Here is a 14,047-nt window from a genome sequence, read left to right as displayed (position 1 = left end):
GGCTAGAATAGAACAGAGACGGTCAACCCCGAAGCGCAAAGCACGCACCGGACCGTCTCAAACTGTGAAAGACTGTGATAAAGACGTGGGTATTGTCATGTATGTACTTTCTGTTTGTAGCCACCAGGTGGTGTCATTGTTGGAGGCTATTGAGCAGCATCCAATTGGTGCTGCTATGGTATAAAAGGCCAACCATTTTGAGAGTCAGGCACTTTGGGTCTAAATAAAGCAGAGCCAAGTTTGTACCTTGCTTAGCTAAACAGTACTCAGTTTGAAACTTTATTGCATACGGAACACCCTAGTGCTTGGTTTTCTTTTTTTATGGCCCTATTCTATAAAGGTAAAGAACATAAGAACATAAGAAATAGAAACAGGAGTAGGCCATACGGACGCTCGCGCCTGCTCCGCCATTCAATATGATCATAGCTGATCTGATTATGGACTCAGCTCCACTTCCCCGCTCGCTCCCCATAACCCCATCTCCTTATCATTTAAGTACTGTCTGCTTCTGTCTGAAATTTATTCAATGTCCCAGCTTCCACAGCTCTCTGAGGCAGTGAATTCCACAGATTTACAACCCTCTGAGAGAAGAAATTTCTCCTCATCTAAGTTTTAAATGGGCGGCCCTTTATTCCAAGATCATGCCCCCTAGTTCTAGTCTCCCCCATCAGTGGAAACATCCTCTCTGCATCCACCTTGTCAAGCGTCCTCATAATCTTATAAGTTTCGATAAAATCACCTCTCATTCTTCTGAATTCCAATAAGTAGACGCCCAACCTACACAACCTTTCCTCATAAGTCAACCCCCTCATCTCCGGAATCCACCTAGTGAACCTTCTCTGAACTGCCTCCAAAGCAAGTATATCCTTTCGTAAATATAGAAACCAAAATTGCAAAAAGTATTCCAGGTGTGACCTCACCAATACCTTATATAGCTGTAGCAGGACTTCCCTGCTTTTATACTCCATCCCCTTTGCAATAAAGGCCAAGATTCCATTGGCCTTCCTGATCACTTGCTTTGGTTCTGTCTTCACGAAGGAAGCCACAAATAACCTTTTGGAAATACTAGGGGACCGCGGATCTAGTGGGAAGGAGGAACTGAAGGAAATCCTTAATAGACAGGAAATTGTGTTCGGGAAATTGATGGGATTGAAGGCCGATAAATCCCTGGGACCTGATAGTCTGCATCCCGGAATATTTAAGGAAGTGGCCCTAGAAATAGTGGATGCATTGGTGATCATTTTCCAACCGTCTATCGACTCTGGATCAGTTCTTATGGACTGGAGGGTAGCTAATGTAACACCACTTTTTAAAAAAGGAGGGAGAGAGAAAACGGGAAATTATAGACTGATTAGCCTGACATCAGTAGTGGGGAAAATGTTGGAATCAATTATTAAAGATAAAATAGCAGCGCATTTGGAAAGCAGTGTTCAGGATCGGTCCAAGTCAGCATGGATTTATGAAAGGGAAATCATGCTTGACAAATCTTCTAGAATTTTTTGAGGATGTAATTAGTAGAGTGGACAAGGGAGAACCAATGGATGTGGTGTATTTGGAAAAGGCTTTTGAAAGACAAGAGATTGGTGTGCAAAATTAAAGCATATGGTATTGGGGGTAATGTACTGACATGGATAGAGAACTGGTTGGCAGACAGGAAGCAGAGAGTCAGGATAAACGGGTCCTTTTCAGAATGGCAGGCAGTGACTAGTGGGGTACCGCAGGGCTCAGTGCTGGGACCCCAGCTATTTACAATATACATTAATGATTTAGATGAAGCAATTGAGTGTATTATCTCCAAGTTTGCAAATGACACTAAGCTGGGTGGCGGTGTGAGCTGTGAGGAGGACACTAAGAGGCTGCAGGGTGACTTGGACAGATATGGGGAGTGTGCAAATGCATGGCAGATGCAGTATAATGTGGATAAATATGAGGTTATCCACTTTGGTGGCAAAAACATGAAGGCAGAATATTATCTGAATGGCGGCAGGTTAGGAAAAGGGGAGGTGCAACTAGACCTGGATGTCATGGTTCATCAGTCATTGAAAGTTGGCATTCAAGTACAGCAGGCGATGAAGAAGGCAAATGGTATGTTGGCCTTCATAGCTTGGCGATTTGAGTATAGGAGCAGGGAGGTCTTACTGCAGTTTTACAGAGCCTTGGTCCAGGAATATTGTGTTCAGTTTTGGTCTCCTAATCTGAGGAAGGACATTCTTGCTATTGAGGGAGTGCAGCAAAGGTTCACCAGACTGATTCCCGGGATGGCAGGACTGACATATGAGGAGAGACTGGATCGACTGGGCTTGTATTCATTGGAGTTTAGAAGGATGAGAGGGGATCTCATAGAAACATATAAAATTCTGAAGGGACTAGACAGGTTAGATGCAGGAAGAATGTTCCCGATGATGGGGAAGTCCAGAACCAGGGGACATAGTCTAAGGATAAGGGGTAAGCCATTTAGGACTGAGATGAGGAGAAACTTCTTCACTCAGAGAGTTGTTAACCTGTGGAATTCTCTACCGCAGAGAATTGTTGATGCCAGTTCATTGGCTATATCTAAGAGGGAGTTAGATATGGTCCTTACGGCTAAAGGATCAAGGGGTATGGAGAGAAAGCAGGAAAGAGGTACTGAGGTGAATAATCAGCCATGATTTATTGAATGGTGGTGCAGGCTCGAAGGGCAGAATGGCCTACTCCTGCACCTATTTTCTATGTTTCTATGTTGCTATGCTGTACCTGCATACATACTATCCTTTTGTGTTTCATGCACAAGTACCCCTAATTCCCGCTGTACTGCGGCACTTTGCAATCTTTCTCCATTTAAATAATAATTTGCTCTTTGATTTTTTTTCTGCCAAAGTGCATGACCTCACACTTTCCAACTTTATGCTCCATCTGCCAAATTTTTGCCCACTCACTTGGCCTGTCTATGTCCTTTTGCAGATTTTTTGTGTCCTCCTCACACATTGCTTTTCCTCCAATCTTTGTATCGTCAGCAAACTTGGTTGCGTTACACTCAGTCCCTTCTTCCAAGTCGTTAATATAGATTGTAAATAATTGGGGTCCCAGCACTGATCCCTGCGGCACCCCACTAGTTACTGTTTGCCAACCTGAGAATGAACCATTTATCCCGACTCTCTGTTTTCTGTTAGTTAGCCAATCCTCTATCCATGCTAATATATTACCCCCAACCCCGTGAACTTTTATCTTGTGCAGTAACCTTTTATTAGGCACCTTGTCAAATGCCTTCTGGAAGTCCAAATACACCACATCCACTGGTTCCCCTTTATCCATCCTGTTTGTTACATCCTCAAAGAATTCCAGCAAATTTGTCAAACGTGACTTCCCCTTCATAAATCCATGCTGACTATGCCTGACCGAATTTTGCTTTTCCAAATGTCCTGCTACTGCTTCTTTAATAATGGACTCCAACATTTTCGCAACCACAGATGTTAGGCTAACTGGTAAATAGTTTCCTAAGCATGAGGCATTGTTTGGTTGCACCGTCAGTGCAGAGGATGTGTAACCCTGGACAGCCTGCCATTTTCTGAGGTCTCTGGCAAGTTTTTCTTTCAGTGCTGGGCATAGCTGGGCTGCCTCCCAGGTTATATCTACCATGTAGCTCAGTTGGTAGCGCTGTCGCATCTGAGTCAGAAGTTCGAAGGTTGAAGTCCTACTCCAGACACTGGAGCATCTAATCTAGGCTACCCCCTCAGTGCAGTACTGAGGGAGTGCTGCAACTTGAAGTCCCCCTTCTCCACAATTGAAACATTTTCTCTGTATGAAAAGCTTTCATTACTTCAAAGATCAACAGTGGGAGATGTTGATGTTCCAATTATCCAGCAGAAGACGTTGAAGTTCCAATTATCCATTGGGAGATATTGGAGTCCCCATTATCCAGCAGAAGATTTTGAAGTCCCTATTATCCAGTGGGAGATGATGAAGTTCCTATTATCCAGTGGGAGATGTTGAAGTCCGCATTATCCAGCGGGAGATATTGAAGTCCCAATTATCCAGCAGAAGATGTTGAAGTCCCTATTATCTAGCGGGGGATGTTGAAGTTCCTATTATCCAGTAGAAGATGTTGATGTTCCTATTATCCAGCAGAAGATGTTGAAATCCCTATTATCCAGCGGGAGACGTTGAAGTCCCTATTATCCAACAGGGGATGTTGAAGTCCCTCATGTCCAGCGGTGGATGTTGAAGTCCCTGTTATCCAGTGCTCTGTGTGGATTTTCAGACATGCAGAATCCCCATCTGAAGCCAAGCAATCAGGCATTAATTACCTGATTGATAACTTTGCTGACTGTGCTCCCCGGCCATTGCTGAACTGCACGGTGCATTCACTGAGAATTGGGGCTGGAAAGCCTTTGTTCGCTGAGGATGGGGGGCAGGGGAGTGGAAGAACAGAGGCTTTGCTTGAATTGATGGCATAGCTTCCAAGGCGAGCCCAGCGCTCCTCGGAGTGGCCTCGCGGACAGCACCAGCTCCCCACAATTTATGTTTTACAATACAGTATTAATCCTCTTGCCAAGATAAAAGGTGCTATGGCAATAACATAAAATTGAAGTTATCAGAACAAATATACCAATGTAGAGGAGACCACATCGTGAGCAGCGAATACAGTATTCTAAATGAGTTATTATGCTCATCATTTAAAAGGCTGCTGCCTCTGGAAGTTCAGTCCTAGCAGCATGACAGGAGAGCACAGAGCCTCAATCCTGCTCTGGGGAGGTGTTGCGGGAAATTCTACTTCCCCCAATGGCTCACTCAGTGTACGCGCTGCCTACTGTGATCAGGTTTTTTTTTTCAACCTTACTCAGTTCGTAGGTTTCAACCTCGAGGAGATGGCGGTGGGGCAGTTGTGGGTGCTACAACTGGTCGCAATGCTCCTGCTTGATGAACAGGGAGGAATTTCTTCACTCAGACGCTTTTGAACGTTTGGAAGTCTCTGCCCCAGAGGGCTGTGGATGCTGAGTCTTTGAATACATTCAAGGCTAAGACAGATAGATTTTTGGACTCAAGGGGAATTAAGGGATGTGGAGATTGGGCGGGGAAGTGGAGTTGAGGCCATGATCAGATCAGCCATGATCTTATTGAATGGCGGAGCAGACTCGAGGAGCCTTATGCTTTATTCCTGCTGCTAATTCTTCTGTTCTCATGGACAACAATTAGCTTGCTGTGCACAACTTGGTTGCTGCATTTCCTACATTCCAACAGTGACTACACTTTGAAAAGTCCTTCATTAGCTGTAAAGCAGAGAGTGAGTCACGGGGGGTGGGGGAGGAAGTCTGGTTTTGTGTTTCCCTTTTGTGTCAGCTGTGGCTCAGTGGGCAGCACTCTTGCCTCTGACTCAAAAGGTTGAGGGTTCAAGTCCCACTCCAGGAACTTGAGCACATAAATCTGGCCTCTCAGGCGGACGTAAAACATCCTGTGGCACTATTTCGAAGAAGAGCAGGGGAGTTATCCCTGGTTCCCTGGCCAATATTTATCTCTCAATCAACACAACAACAGATTATCTGGTCATTATCACATTGCTGTTTGTGGGAGTTTGCTGTATGCAAGTCAGCTGCTGTTTTTCCCACATTACAACAGCGACTACACTCCAAATGTACTTCGTTGGCTGTAAAGCACTTTGAGACGTCCGGTGGTCATGAAAGGCGTTATATAAATCCAAGTCTTTCTTTCCTACAACAGCAAGATTGAAGGTTACTGGTCTCCAGACATTCTGCTGGGACTGAATTTCAAGAGACTACAACTATTCTGTTGTAACCTGTAAAACATAAATCATTAACTCAAATGCCCCCTGATTAAAGCGGGGGCACTAAAACAGAAACTTTCAAACCAGTGCCCCCTTGTTTTTTTTTGACGGCAGCAATACACAAATTATAAAAGTGCCCCTGGCTAAAAGCGAGGGGAGGTGTGGGCACTAAAACCGACACAATAAACTAATTACATTTTGGACATCAACTCAATTCTAATTAAAATTTGGTTGCCGGGGGTGATGACGCACTCCAGTCCCTCCGGCGCCCAACTCTTGCGGAAGGCCGCGAGCGTACCGGTGGATAAAAAATCAGCTTTACAAGAGCCCATGCTGGGATTTGAACGTTGCATAACAAATCCAGGTTGATCACACCTCTGGTAACATTACCACTGCACCAACACATCTAACACAATTACAGCCTGTTAATTGATGAGCATTTTTACAGTGTCTGTCAAAGCTAAAAAGATCGCTTCCAGTTGGAGTGCGGTGACTATTGCTACCTAAAGCAAAATATTAAGGACTTGACCCAGGACCATCTTAACTGCTGACAAGTTAACAATGCTTGTGGTGGCACGCAGAGACAGTCCAATTATTAATGTAATCACCAGTATCATAACAACAATAACCCCAGCTTTCAGAACAGCAGAGTCCAACTGTGATCAATCTAACACATCTAATGATAGGAGCTGGCTGCTGAAGGCAATGCAACACAGTTTTTTGATGTCAATGTAACGAGGCTTTTAGATATCAATATTAGCTTGTAACCTGTGGAGCTGAAAACTGAATAAGCGTGACCCTTGCGATATGATGGGTGGGTGACTAATGTGAAGGATGTGGCTTTGTAGATCTCCAGATTCTTCCAGTGGAGCCATTTCACCTCCCTATGCTGATTCCAAAGTGATCAGCAGTTACTTGCATTGCAGCCCAGTCCATTGAGATGGCTGCACTCGGAGTCAAAATCGATCCCTCAACCGACGTCACTAAAACAGTTTAATTGTTCATTCTACCTTATTGCCACTTGTGGGAGCTTGTTCTGTGCAAATTGGCTGCGGTGTTCCACACATTTCACCAGTGACTGCACTTCAATAAAAATATTCAATTGGCCGTCCTGTGGGTGTAAAATGGCTGTATATAAATTAAGACCCCCCGTGTGTCCTGGCCAATATTTATCCCTCAACCAACTAAATTATGTCCTGGGAATTCAGGCACCAACACTCAATGATCGCCTTCCCATTAAAATGAATGGACAGAAAATCGAGCATGTACCCAAATTCTTAATAAAGAAAGACGTGACATTTATAGAGCACCTTATCACATCCTCAGGATATCTTCTCGTGCCTATCTCTGTAATCTCCTCCAGCCCCACAACCTGCCAAGATATCTGCGCTCCTCTAATTCTGCCCTCCTGAGCGTCCCTGATTATAATCGCTCAACCATCGGTGGCTGTGCCTTCTGTTGCCTGGGCCCCAAGCTCTGGAACTCCTTCCCTAAATCTCCCCGCCTCTCTACCTCTCTTTCCTCCTTCAAGATGCTCCTTAAAACCTACCTCTTTGACCAAGTTTTTGGTTACCTGTGCTAATTTCTACTTCTGCGGCTTGGTGTCAAATTTTTTTATCTCATAATACTCCTGTGAAGCGCCTTGGGATGTTTGATTATGTTAAAGGTGCTACATAATTACACAATGTTGTTGTTTCTTTGCAATAAACGAATACTTTCAAAGTGCAAATACCTGTGCAAATGCATCAGTAAGCCCGAACAACCAGTGAATGAGATGAATGGCCAACTGTTTTTGGTGATGTTGGTTGCCCTGATATCGAGTGAGCCTCATGGGATCCTTAACTGGCACCCGAGCCTCTGGAGCAGGTGGTCAGGCCCTTTGTTCTGCGTCCCAGCCAATGAATTCTGCCATGCCAGCTTGTCTGAAGGGTTTTGATATGGTGAGAAACTGTATCCTCTGGCAGGAGCGTGGGTAACCAGAGGACACAGATTTAACGTAAATTGGTAAAAGAACCAACGAGGAAATGAGGATAAAAAATATCACGTAGCGAGTTGTTCTGATCTGGAATGCACTGTCTCATCATCATAGGCAGTCCCTCAGAATCGAGGAAGACTTGCTTCCACTCCTAAAATGAGTCTCTGGTGGCTGAACAGTTCAATGCGAGAAGCCACAGACCCTGTCACAGGTGGGACAGATATTCGTCGGGGGAAGGGGGTGATTGGGACTGGTTTGCTACACGCTCCTTCCGCTGCCTGCACCTGACCTCTTCACGCTCGCGGCGTTGAGATTCGAAGAGCCCAGCGCCCTCCCGGATGCAATTTCTCCACCTAGGGCGGTCTTCGGCCAGGGACTCCCAGGTGTCAGTGGTGATGCCGCACTTCACCAGGGAGGCTTTGAGGGTGTCCTTGTAACGTTTCCGCTGCCCACCTTTGGCTCGTCTGCCGTGAAGGAGCTCCGCATAGAGCAATTGCTTAGGGAGTCTCGTATCTGGCATGCGAACAATGTGGCCTGCCCAGCAAAACTGATCGAGTGTGGTCAGTGCTTCAGTGCTGGGGATGTTGGCCTGGACAAGGACGCTGATGTTGGTGCGCCTGTCCTCCCAGAGGATTTGCAGGATCTTGCGGAGACATCGTTGGTGATATATCTCCAGCGACTTGAGGTGTCTACTGTACATGGTCCATCTTTCTAATCCATACAAGAGGGCGGGTATTACTACAGCCCTGTAGACCATAAGCTTTGTGGTAGGTTTGCCTGAAAATTGCTGTAAAAGGATTCAGTGGTAATTTTCTAAAGCGGGGAAGGTGAGGAGATATCTTTTTACTCAGTGGGATGTTGTGATCTGAAACGCGCCGCCTGAAAGAGCAGATTCAATAGTAACTTTCAAAAAGGAAATAGACCAAAATGCCATTTGCCTTAAAGGAAAAATGTGCAGGGCTATGGGAAAAGAGCAGGGGAGCGAGACTAATTGGAGAGCGCTTTCAAAGAGCTGGCACAGACACGATGGCCTCCTTCTGCATTGTATGATTCTACTTTCACTTGAACACGCAGGTTGGGCCTCTTCCAAATTGAGGCTTTCAGTAATCCAGCTCTCCCTCTTGAAGTGAGGGCCGAGATTACATTCGCAATTACCTGGAGCAGGTCAGTGAACCCATAACCTCCATAACCTCAAGGCAACAGCACCACCAATTGAGCCAAGCTGACTTGGCAGCAATGTGCACTGAAACCATTTTGCACCAATGCTATACTGGCAGATGTAATTGAGCCTTGTGTGGTGCTATAATACCTCTCGGCTGGAGAAGGACATTCAGTGAAAAGTTTCTGCTGAGTAATGTGATGATCGTGTTAAAGAAAGGCAAAGTGCACGAGACGAGTGAGAGGCCTTTCACATTGATTTCTGAATCTGTGGATCATCCCAGAGGGACTAATTACAAACTAGTCAATGGATCGTATAATGTGAGCTGTGCGAAAGATTTTTTTAAAAAACTCAATTACTGAGTACAAAAATGATTGATGGGATTAAACCATTGACTATATCTCTGTGGTTTACATCTATTATGTAGGTTATAGCCGGAGGAAATACATTGGCTGTGATTAATATCCATAACCACACCTTCTGCTAAACAAAAGCCAAGTTATTCTGACTGAATCCTTGCTTATGCCAAAGAGAAACTACAGGTAACTTGTTAGGAATTTTTACTCTGCTTTACTGCCTGAATAGAATCTCCGCTCTTTCGATCGCCTTAATACAGATTCTACTTTGTACCGTGATGAACCAATTACTTCAAACAGAAGATATGGATGCCTGCATCCCTCATGTACTTTGGGCTTGAGCACAAAATCTAGGCCAATTAAACCAGCATACCACTTGAGAAGGAGCTGCATTGTCAGAGATCCCGTCTTTTGGGTGAGTTGTTAAACTGGGACCTTGTTTGCCTGTTAAGTCGGAAGAACGATCTTCACCAAAGGTTTGTAAGAAGGTATCCTTGAAGCCATAGATATAGAATCAGTTGAGTTGTTTAAACAGGACATATATCCTTACTGGAAAGTAATGGTATTAAGGAATTTGGAGAAATATAGGAAATTACCTGCAACAACACTGAAGAAGCTCGACACCATCCAGGACAAAGCAGTCCACTTGATCAGCAGCCCATCCACCACCTTAAACATCCACTCTACCCACCACTGACATACTGTGGCCCCAATGTATACTATCTACAAGATGCACTGCAGCAACTCGCCAAGGCTTCTTCGGCAGCACCTCCCAAACCTGCGACCTCTACCACCTAGAAGGACAAGGGCAGCAGGCGCATGGGAACACCACCTTCACTATCTCCACCAAGTCACACACCCATCCCGACAGATGCACATATCGCTGCTGTCCCTGCATCGTTGCTGGGTCAAAATCCTGGAACTCCCTCCCTAACAGCACTGTGGGAGCACCTTCACCACACGGACTGCAGCGGTTCAAGAAGGCGGCTCACCGCCACCTTCTCAAGGGCAATTGGGGACGGGCAATAAATGTCGGCCTTGCCAGCGATGCCTGTGTCCCGAGAATGAACTACAACAAAATTAAAAGTAGGAAATTGTTAGGAAAAAAGTAACAAGCTGCCATCCTTAACAAAACGGAGGGGTAGGCTTGATCGGATGAAAAACCAACACTTGTTCCTATGATCCATTGTTGGAATTACTAAATGGAGAGTGATAGTTTGGAACAGGAGGATTAGTGTCACGCAGTTAAGGACGGTACGGTTAACAACTGAAAACAATTTGTTGTTAAGAGGAATCAATAATAAGCTCGGCTTGTTACAGCAAGATCTCCCTATGTTAGGAATAATGCCTCACGATGATTTCGGTGCCACATACAGCTGATGTTGGACTTCGAGTGAGCAGACCAATCAAAGGCACCAGAGAGTTGGTTGAAATCTATGTAAACCAAGCATTTGAAGGCTGTTTGCTAACAGTTTGTGTCAGGTTGGAAGTCACATGAGGCTGAAGCACAAAACCTCCATGCGCATTGCAATTTCAGATCTGTTTCCCCGAACTCAGCAAAAACCTCAGGCTGGAGTTTGGTTCACATAAGAATAATAGAAATAGGAACAGGAGTAGGCCATACAGCCCCTCGAGCCTGCTCTGCCATTTAATACAATCATGGCTGATCCGATCATGGACTCAACTCCACCTCCCTGTCCGCTCCCCATAACCCCTTATTCCCTTAACGGTTTAGAAACTGTCTATCACCGCCTTAAATTTATTCAATGACCCAGCTTCCACAGCTTTCTGAGGCAACGAATTCCACAGATTTACATCACTCTGAGAGAAGAAATTCCTCCTCATCCCAGTTTTAAATGGGCAGCCCCTTATTCTAATAATATGCCCCCGAGTACTAGTCTCCCCCATCAGTGGAAACATCCTCTCTGCATCCACCTTGTCAAGCCCCCTCATAATCTTATATGTTTTGATAAGATCACCTCTCATTCTTCTCAATTCCAATGAGTAGAGGCCCAACCTACTCAACCTTTCCTCATAAGTCAACCCCCTCATCCCTGGAATCAATCTAGTGAAGCTTCTCTTAACTGCCTCCAAAGCAAGTCTATCCTTAAATATGGAAACCAAAACTGCACGCAGTATTCCAGGTGTGGTCTTACCAATACCCTGTATAACTGTAGCAAGACTTCTCTGCTTTTATACACCATTCCCTTTGCAATAAAGGCCAAGATTCCATTGGCCTTCCTGATCACTTGCTGTAGCTGCATACTAACTTTTTGTGTTACATGCACAAGTACCCCCAGGTTCCACTGTACTGCAGTTCTTGGTGCTACGTTTTTCCTCAGATGTACAGACTTGTCCGAGGCCTATGTTGCCTGGTGCTTTACTTTGACTGTGGTACTTGCTACCATGTTGGAGTAGTTGAGGCGAATAGCATATAGGCCTTGAAGGGAATTTTAGATAAGTACATGTGGGGACATAGATTTAAAGTAATTAGTAGAAGGATTAGAGGGGAGTGCAAAAGAAAATTAAAAAAGACTCTCATTTATATAGTACCTTTCACATGCACCAGATGTCTCAAAGCACTCTGTAGGGGGTGGTCTTGGGGTCAGGTTCACTTCTGACCTTCTGAGCGGTTCGAATCGCTCCCACTCCCTGGGTTCTAGATTTTGGATTTATTTGGGGATGTGACAAAGTGCAGCAGACAACTGGTTTTGGTGCAAGAAATTTTGATTTTATTAAGGAAAAGAAAAGTACAATGTCAAAACTTACAATCTCTGGAATAAGGAATGCTTTATTACACATACAAAAGGGGTTACAGAAAATAATACACCTCCCACCTCCCAATGTCTAAATCTGACTAGGTTAAACTCTAGGGCAACAAGGATAATGCTCACCAATCCTCTTATTGACAGTTAGCGGTGGTTCACAGTTTCAGGGTTCTCTGGACTCTGTAGGTTCTGCTTGGCGTACCCCGAACATCGTGGAAGATTTCTTGCTGCGTAGTCTTCAGTTGGGTTGAGTCTGCTGATGCGGTAAGGTGCGGTTTGGATTTATGGGGTGAGTACCCGCTTTCTAATTGTAGGTGTCGGGCTTTGAGTTACTTTGGGTAATGTTTCACCCGTGGTAAGCCAGGAATAGATTGTAGAGTGGAAAAATGTTGAATCTTCGGTTTCTTCTCGAGTAGTTTCTTTCTTAGGATTCGTCGATCGCGGTGGTTCGATGTTATTATGTTGGCTGTGGTCAGTTGTTGCCGCGATGAGTTGGTGATGTCCGAAGTCACTGGGAACTGCTTTTCTCTGCCCTTTTGATGATGTTCTTCCTTCTACTTCGGTAGCAGAGCAGTGTAACCCAGGAGTGCCGTCAAGGCTGAGGACGCTGATGCTCGCAAGGCTCCAGAAGGCTGTGTAGAAGGCGGTGTTTAACCTGCAAAACAGGGCCTCAATTATACTTTGAGAGCCTTTCTAATCTGCGCGCCAAATCAAACCCAATTCTTTGTCTTAGTTTTGGCGGACTGGATAATTCTTTGTTAAACTTTGGCGGGCTCGTTAACGATAACTTGTTTAGGATGTGTCGATCTGTTGAATTCGAGTTGCGATTGTAAAAATTAGTTTTGGTGTTTACATTGTCTGCCGAGGCCTGGGTTTTCCATGCAGGCTGGATAGGTGATTAACATTATGCATGTGCTGGATGGGTTTCATGCTTAGAGCTATAGCTGGCTATCTCTGGGTCAATTGTTGCAATGCTAATTTCTCCTCGGGAGCACAATTTTGGAGTTTACACAATTCCCCAGACAATTTGTTCAGCTCTAATATCCCAGACAGCTCCAATAGCCAAAGACTGGCCTTTTCAGAGGTTAATATTCCCCTGGTTTTGCAGCCCTTTTCCCTCGCAGACCCATGCACCTTTTAAAATCCCAAAGTTCATTTTAAGCAAGTCTAAAACGAACCTTCCTGAGGGTTTCTTCACACATCGGGGGAATCTTTGAATTTTGAGTAAATTTCAAGTTTTACATGACTAGATAATCTGTTTTTTTTTTGCTTATGTTGATTGAAGAATAAATATTGGCCCTGACAACGAGGATAACTCCCCTGATGTTCTTCGAAATAGTGCCATGGGATCTTTTACGCCCCACTGAGAGAGAGCAGACGGGGCCCTCAGTTTAACATCTCATCTGAAAGACAGCACCTCTGACAGTGCAGCACTCCCTCAGCACTGCACTGGAGTGTCAGCCTAGATTTTTTGTGCCCACGTTCCTGGAGTGAGGTTTAGAACCCTCAACCTTCAGACTCAGAGGCGAGAGTGCTACCCACTGAGCCATAGCCGACACTGGCAGGTAAATATTTTTCACCCAGAGGGTGGCGGGGGTCTGGAACTCGCTGCCTGAAAGGGTGGCAGAGGCTAAAACCCTCATTGCATTGGATATGAACTTGAAGTGTGGTAACCTACAAGGCTACGAATGGCTCTTTTTTGGCTGTCACAGACATGATGGGCTGAATGGACTCCTTCTGTGCCGTAAATTTCCATGATTCTATGAGGGAGAAAGGAAGAGAAGTTTATGCTGATAGGCTTAGAAATAGGATAGTAGGAAGTTTGGGCGGAGCATAAACACTGGCACAGACCAGCCGGGACAAATGGCCTGTTTTCGTGTTGTGAATTCTATGTAACTCTATGCAATACTTGCCACAAAATGTCGAATAACAAGCAGACTGGTTCAGTTCTTTCAAAAAATAACTAATTGATTCTGTTTAGTCTGGTGGGGGAGCTGTTCCCCAGGCCCTGGTAGTCCTTCGGGATTTTAC

The sequence above is a fragment of the Pristiophorus japonicus genome, chromosome 11 (assembly GCF_044704955.1).
Source record: "Pristiophorus japonicus isolate sPriJap1 chromosome 11, sPriJap1.hap1, whole genome shotgun sequence".
Taxonomy (NCBI): Eukaryota; Metazoa; Chordata; class Chondrichthyes; family Pristiophoridae; genus Pristiophorus; species Pristiophorus japonicus.
This window is presented reverse-complemented; position numbering follows the sequence as displayed.